The sequence below is a fragment of the Leptonychotes weddellii genome, chromosome X (genome assembly GCF_054177405.1).
Source record: "Leptonychotes weddellii isolate Sample4059 chromosome X, ASM5417740v2, whole genome shotgun sequence".
Lineage (NCBI taxonomy): Eukaryota > Metazoa > Chordata > Mammalia > Carnivora > Phocidae > Leptonychotes > Leptonychotes weddellii.
In genome coordinates, this window is record NC_138385.1 from 960,026 (window position 1) to 968,131 (window position 8,106).

At 40.9% G+C, this 8,106-nt stretch overlaps 1 pseudogene; it reads left to right on the top strand.

Annotated features, from left to right (window-relative positions):
• On the top strand, positions 1 to 725 carry LOC102750251 (adenylate kinase 4, mitochondrial pseudogene; annotated as a pseudogene).
• The last annotated feature ends 7,381 nt before the right edge of the window (positions 726 to 8,106 follow it).

The window sequence follows — 8,106 nt, forward strand, 5'->3', positions numbered from 1 at the left end:
ATGGCTTCCAAACTCCTGCTCGTGTTCATCCTTGGGCCTCCTGGCTTGGCCAAGGGCACTGTGTGCCAGAGGATCGCTCAGAGCTTTGGCCTCCAGCATCTCTTCTTGTGGAAGAACATCAAAGCCAACACCCAAGTTGGTGATATGGCAAAGCAGTACCTAGAGAAAGGTCTTTTGGTTCCAAATCATGTGATCACATGCCTAATGATGTTGGAGCTGGAGAACGGGCCCGGCCAGCACTGGCTGCTGGATGGTTTTCCTAGGACAGTTCAGGCTGAAGCCCTGGACAAAATCTGTGAACTGGATCTAGTATAGTGATCACTTTGAACATTGCATTTGAAACACTCTAAGATCGTCTCAGCGGACGTTGGATTCACCCTCCTAGTGGAAGGGTATATAACTTGGACTTCAATCCACCTGGTGTACGTGGGATTGATGACATCATGGGTGAACCATTAGTCCAGCAGGAGGATGATGAACCTGAAGCTGTGCCTGCCAGGCTAAGACAGAACAAGGATGTGGCAAAGCCAGTCATTGAATTATACAAGAGCCAAAGAGTGCTTCACCAATTTTCTGGGACCCAGACTAACAAAATCTGGCCCTGTGTTTATATGCTTTTCTCGAACAAGCCCACACCTATTTAGTCCAAAGAAGCCCCGTGGAAGAACCAGGAAAATGTCATTCATTCAGTTGTCTGTGTGGTATTAGTGCCATGTTCAAGCTAGAAGCTAGTGGGCATAGCTTGCAGTGTCTTTCCTACTTTAAATGGTGAACTGAAATGAAAACGAATGAGTAGAAGAGGCTCCTCTCTGCCTTCCACAAGAAGGGTCACCTACACATGTCTAAGATGCCTCTGCACATCTCAAGCCCTTCACAAGAAAGCAAGTACAGGCTGGATTTAAATGGCATCTAACCCAAACCCTAGCTGATTTCTGACCATCATGTTGTTGCCATAGTAGCCTTTTCACACGTGATGGTGTTGGCCTCTGGTTCCCCCGTCCCCCAAAGGCTGTTGAACCACAGCACCAGGAGGCCTGAGAAAGCCCAGGGCAGTAGCCCCCGCCTAGTTCCTCTTTGTGGTTGCTTCTCTGGCCTTGAGTGAGTGTCCACAATTTATTTTTTCTGTTAGGAGTGAGACCTTTTCTGCATCCAGGCTCCATAGAATCTCTCCTTTGCAGACATCCTGGAATGAAAGTATTTGGCTTCTACTATTTTTATTAGACTGTATTTTTTTACATTTGTTTTCTCCCTTCCTAGGCTATGAAGTAATACAGATAGTTACTGCTTTTATCCCTCTCAGATCCCTTTCTAAGAGCTGAGAGCGAGGGGAGGGTGTTAAATCGCTTCCTGCACCAGGAACTGAGTTCTGCAGAGGATCTACTTACCCAGCTTGGCTGACCCTCATGGGTTGGCACTGCCCTTTTCTTTTATTGTGAAAAAATAAAATCCTAAAATTCTGTTCCTCTAGGGGCGCCTGGGTGGCTCAGTCGGTTAAGCATCTGCCTTCGGCTCAGGTCATGATCCCAGGGTCCTGGGATCGAGCCCCGAGTTGGGCTCCCTGCTCAGCAGGAAGTCTGCTTGTCCTTCTCCCGCTGCCTCCCCCCACCCGCCATGCTCTCTTATGCTCGCTGTCTCTCAAAAGAATAAATACAATCTTTTTTTAAAAAAGATTTTATTTATTTATTCATGAGAGACAGAGAGAGAGAGAGAGAGAGGCAGAGGGAAAAGCAGGCTCCCAAGGAGCAGGGAGCCCGAAGTGGGACTCGATCCCAGGACCCTGGGATCATGACCTGAGCTGAAGGCAGACGCTTAACCATCTGAGCCACCCAGGCGCCCCTAAATACAATCTTTTTTTTTTTTTTAAGACTTTATTTATTTGACAGAGAGAGACACAGCGAGAGAGGGAACACAAGCAGGGGGAGTGGGAGAGGGAGAAGCAGGCTTCCCGCGGAGCAGGGAGCCCGATGCGGGGCTCGATCCCAGGACCCTGGGATCATGACCTGAGCCGAAGGCAGACGCTTAACGACTGAGCCACCCAGGCGCCCCATAAATACAATCTTTTTAAAAAATGAAAATAAAATAAAATCCTCAAAGTCTTTGGGAGTCTTCAAAAAAATGGGAGAGACAGACTTACCTACATAAATGTTAAAGGATCGTAACTTGTGTATAGAAGTAATAAGACCATATGCAATTACTGCACTAAAAGAATAGTTCAGCTTTTTATTCAAGACAAAAAAAAAAAAACGTATTTTGAAAGCTGCTAAATATTGATGCTGACACTGTTTTTTCTCCTGTGAGTGACTGAAGCATATTATAAGTAGTTGGTAAAGGGAATGGAGCCTGTGCGTTGAGGAAAATGTTGCATTAGCTGTGCCCAGACTGAGCATGACAGCTTTATGATTATGGGAAAACAAATTCTTACAACTTTTTTTCTATTCCAAAGATGCTTCCTATGGGGTGGCCATTAAGTCTAGAAATACAGATAATACAATATTGTCATTCTTTGTAATGTAACATCAATAAACCACTTGTAGTTCTGACATAAAAATAAATACATAGACCAATGGAACAGAATAGTCCAGAAATAAACTCACATATATATGGTCAATCAATCTTTGACAAGGGTGACAAGAATACACACTAGGGAAAGAATGGTCTCTTAAGTCAGTGGTGTTGGGAACTGGAGATCTACAATCAAAAGAATGAAACTGGACCCCTACTGGACCCACCATACACAAAAATCAACTCAAAATGGATTAAAGACTTAATCATAAATCCTGAAACCATAAAACTATGAGAAGGAAACATAGGGGGAATGCTCCTCGACATTGGTCTTGGCAACAATTTTTTGAATGTGACACCAAAAGCACAGGAAACAAAAGCAGAAATAGACAAGTGGGATTACATCAAACGAAAACACTTCTGCACAGCAAAGGAAACAATCACCAAAATGAAAAGGCAACCTACAGAATGGGAGAAAATATTTGCAAGCCATATATCTGATAAAGGGTTAATATCCAAGGAACTCATACAACTCAATAACAAATAATTAAACCAATTTGAAAGTTGGCAAAGGACCTGAATAGACATTTCTCCAAAGAAGACATACATATGGCCAATAGGTACATGAAAATGTGCTCAACATCACTAATCATCAGGGAAATGCAAATAAAAATCATAATGAGATATCAACTCATACCTGTTAGGATGGCTATTATTTGGTGAGAATGTAAGCGGGTACAGCCAATATGGGGGAAAGTATGAGATTCCTCAAAATATTAAAAATAGAACCACCATATGATCTAGGAATCCCACTTCTGGTTATTTATCCAAAAGAATTGAAATTGGGATCCCAAAGAGATAGCTGCACTCCCCTGTTCGAACACTGCAGCATTATTCACAATACCAAGACACAGAAATAACCTAAATGTCCATCAACAGATGAATGGATAAAGAAAATATGGTACATACATACAATGGAATATCATTCGGCCTAAAAAAGATGAAAATCTTGCCATGTGCAACAACATTGGTGGATCTGGAGGACATTATGCTAAGGGAAAGAAGCCACATACAAAAAGACAGATACTGTAGGATTCCATATGTTGATCTAAAATAGTCAGACTCATAGAAGCAGAGAGTAGAATGGCGGTTGCCAGGGCCTGGTGGGAGAGGGAGATGGGGAAACGATGGTTAAAGGATACAAAGTTTTAGTAATGTAAGATAAATTCTCAAGATCTATACCGCATAGTGTCTATAGCTAAAAATACTGTATTGTATACTTAAAATTTGCTCAGAGGGTAGATCTTATGTTAAGTGTTCTCAACACACATAATGATGATGATGATGATGATGATGATGATGATGATGATGATGATGATGGCAAGAGGAAACTTTATGGCATAGATTGTGGTGATGGTTTCACAAGTATACTTATCCCCAAACTCATTGAGTTGTATACATTAAATATGTATAGCTTTTCATATGTCAATCATACCTCAATAAGTGGTTTTTTTAAAGGCAATAGAAGGAAGAGGAGAAAAAGACAACAATGAAGAATTATTATATAATAATAGATAACCAAAACAGTAGCAAAACTATAAAGAAAAAAAAGAGTAACATAAAAGTCAGGGTGGTGGTTATCTCTAGGAAGGAAGTAGAGTCATGATTTGGACAAGGTACGGGGGGCTTTCTGGAGTTATGGCAATGTTTTATTTCGTACCTTGGGTGAGGGTTACACTGATGTTATAATAATGTACTAAGCTGTACATTTATATTTTGTGCACCTGGCTGTATGTGTGTTATATTTCACAATAAAAGGCTTAAGAAAGATTCAGCCAAGCTGGTGTGTATATCCCTAGTTCATTATTTTCACTGCTGTATAATACTCCAATAAATGATAGCACAAGAATATAAACAGGAAACACAACCTGATAACACAATTAGACCTGAAATAGCTGAAAATAAGACATAACCCAATTGGTGATTGCCTCCCTTCCCCTGCCCAGCCTCCATTCTCAAACAGAGGCAGACTAAGGTTTTTACTTTCAGCAGGAGATCGGGAAGGAGAGGCACATAACCTTTGTCTCAGGAAGCAAGATGGAGGGAGGGTCTACCCAGTATTCTCCCAACCCAATATCCCCAGATCAAGTAAATAAAACAAGTCCCAACTAACTGGGAAATTCCCATAGTTACTGCCCCGGTCCTGGAAGTCCCAGCCATGGGACCCAGAATCTTCATCAGTGCTTTATGCCAGAGCAACACCTGCCACTAGATGGCACCAAACTCCAGCCAGGATCAGAACAGATTTGGGTGGTCCGATAGACTTGCCCCATTCATTTCATTAATCCCACAACATAATTTCACATTTTATGTGATTGAATTTCTTGTAAGCTATCTGTTACATTATGGCAGGGTTTTATATTGCTCCAATTTATCTCTTCTACTGTTGATGGGCATTTGGATAGTTTCCAGCCCTTGGCTATAATAAACAAAGCTGCTATTTAATTATTTAATTAGATCATCTTTAATTTCTTTCAGCAATGTTTTGTCATTTTCAGCAGACAAGTTTGTACCTCCTTGGCTAAATTTACTCCTAAGTAATTTTGCTCTGTTTGGTGCTATTTTAAATAGAATTGTTTTCTTGATTTCATTTCGAATTGTTCATTGCTAGTGGATACAAACACAACTAATTTTTTGCATGTTGATCTTATATCCTGAACTTTGCTGAATTTTTATTGCCTTTAACAGTTTTTTGTGGATTCCTTAGGATTTTCTATATATAAGATCATGCCATCTGCAAATAGAGATTGTTTCACCTCTTTCCAAAATAGAGGTCTTATATTTCTTTTTGCTGCCTAATTGGATTTTTTTTTTTTTTTTTTTTTTTTGGTCTCATTGCTGTGGCTAGAACTTCCAGTACAATGTTGGGTAGAAATTCTCAAGATAAAGATAAATTCTCAAGATCTATACAGCATATATACCAGAAATGGTAAAAGTGGGCATCCTTATCTTATTCCTGATCTTAGGGAGAAAATCAATGAATGCAATGTTAGTCATGGGTTTCAAATGCCCTTTATTGTGTTGAGAAAGTTCCCTTCTATTCCAAGATTTCTGAGTGTTCTATCATGAAAGAGGTGTTGGATTTTGTCAAATGCTTTTTCCATCAAGAATTTTTGGATCCACATTCATAAGGGATATTGGTCTAGTTTTCCTGTGATGTCTTTGTCTTGCTCTGATATCAAGGTAATGCTCATGGAATGAAGGTAAGGAAAGCCTCATAGAATGGATTAGGAAGTATTTCCTCTTCTTCTATTACTTGAATGAGTTTAGGAAGGATTGGTGTCAATTCTTCCTTAAATGAAGCCATCTGGTCCAGGACTTTTCTTCTGGGAGGTTTTTGATTACTGATTTCCTTGGTCCATTTCGGGTGCTTTAGCAAAATGCCACAGACAGGTGGCTTATAAACAACAGAAATTTGTTTCTCATTTGTCCTGGAAGCTAGAAATCTGAGATCACAGTGCCAGCATGGTCAGGTGAGAGCTCTGTTCCTGACTGCAGACTTCCCCTGGTACCCTCACGTGATGGAAAGGGCAAGCAAGCTCACTGAGGCCTCTTTTATAAAGGCACTAATCCCATTCATGGATCCCATCCCAATCACTTCCCAAATGCTCTACCTCCTAATACCATCCTTTGGGGGGTCAGGATTTCAATATATGAATTTTAGGGGGAACACAAACATTCAGATCACAGCAATGATTCAATCTCTTTACTCATGATAGGTCTGTTGAGATTTTCTATTCCTTCTTGAATCAGTTTTGGTAGTCTGTGTTTCTAGGGATTTGTCCATTTCATCTAAGTTACCTAAGTTGTTGGCATACAATTATTCATAGTATTCTCTTAGGATCCTTTTTTTAATGGGCAAATTCAAGCTAATTTTACTAGTAATCACATTGTTCACAGCTTACCAATAAACATATTTTAAGGATGACAATTTAATACCATCCCAGACGTAAAGAAAAATACATATTCTCAAAGGAAAGAAAAGGCTTGAGAGAGGGATCAAGATATCAATAATAAAAGATGTGCATTTTGTAGGGGCAATAACAAATATTCTCACAGCTTTTCTTAATTTTTTTAAAGATTTTATTTATTTACTTGACAGAGAGAGATAGCGAGAGCAGGAACACAAGCAGGGGGAGTGGGAGAGGGAGAAGCAGGCTTCCCGCGGAGCACAGAGCCCGATGCGGGGCTCGATCCCAGGACCCTGGGATCATGACCTGAGCCGAAGGCAGATGCTTAACGACTGAGCCACCTAGGCGCCCCTTAATTTTACTTTATTTTTTTTAGTAATCTCTACACGCAACGTGGGGCTCAAACTCATGACTCCAAGATCAACAGTCACATGCTCTTCTGAATGAGCCAGCCAGGCAACCCTCTCACGGCTTTTCTTTATCAGGTATAACAGGGTTGGAGTCTACAGTGGTGTCTTCTCAATTCTCCAACATCTGCGTCACACTCAGGTGGCCCCACATAGCCCAGAGTGAGTCCCTAACAGATGCATGTGGGACTTCCATCTCCCATCATTAGGTTCCAATGTCCTAGGAAGCATGTCTCAAATTAAGTTCTGTCACCATGAAGTATCTGATTAAAAAACCAGTAATGGGATAAAGCTGAAATATAAGCATTCCAACTCGATTTCAGGTGAACTGACAACAAATTGGAAAGAGATGCAAAGATATTTCAAGAGTCTTGGAAATTCACAAAGTCATTTAAGAAGAAAATACACTTGGGGCGCCTGGATGGCTCAGTCGGTGAAGCGTCCACCTTCGGCTCAAGTCATGATCCCAGAGTCCTGGGATCAAGCCCCGCATCGGGCTCCCTGCTCAGCGGGGAGTCTGCTTCTCCCTCTCCCTCTGCCCCTCATCCCTGCTCATGCTCTCTCTCTCTCAAATAAATAAAATATTTAAAAAAAAAAAAAAAAGAAGAAGAAGAAGAAAATACACTTCACTCAATTTCAGAAAAAAATCCCAGACTCCTCTAACTCCTGGTCCAGGCATCGATATTCTCCTAAGATATTTCCTTTGTTGACAGAGGAACATTGAAGCTTAGGAGGGAACATTTGAAAGGGAAAGATTTCAAGTATTTTCCTAGCTTTTCAGTTCCTCTTTTATATATACGCCAATTAAATGTTAAACGGTAGTTGGTCATCCAGAAGCACAGACTGTCATACTTTTTATGTACCCCATAGCGCCTTGCTAAATATACATTTGTTGGCTGCATCTTTAAAGATTTTATTTATTTATTTAACAGAGAGGACACAGAGTGCGTCTTTAAACTCACAAGTAAAAATTTACTGCTGTAAAATGTAAACTCACTGGTAAAAATTGATCTTTCAATCAAATAGATCATGGAATTATCACTTCATTCCTAAATACCAAGATAATAGACACTAAAGAATTAGGGGCTGGGCGCCTGGGTGGCTCAGTTGGTTAAGCGACTGCCTTCGGCTCAGGTCATGATCCTGGAGTCCCGGGATCGAGTCCCACATCGGGCTCCCTGCTCGGCAGGGAGTCTGCTTCTCCCTCTGACCTTCCTCCCTCTCAT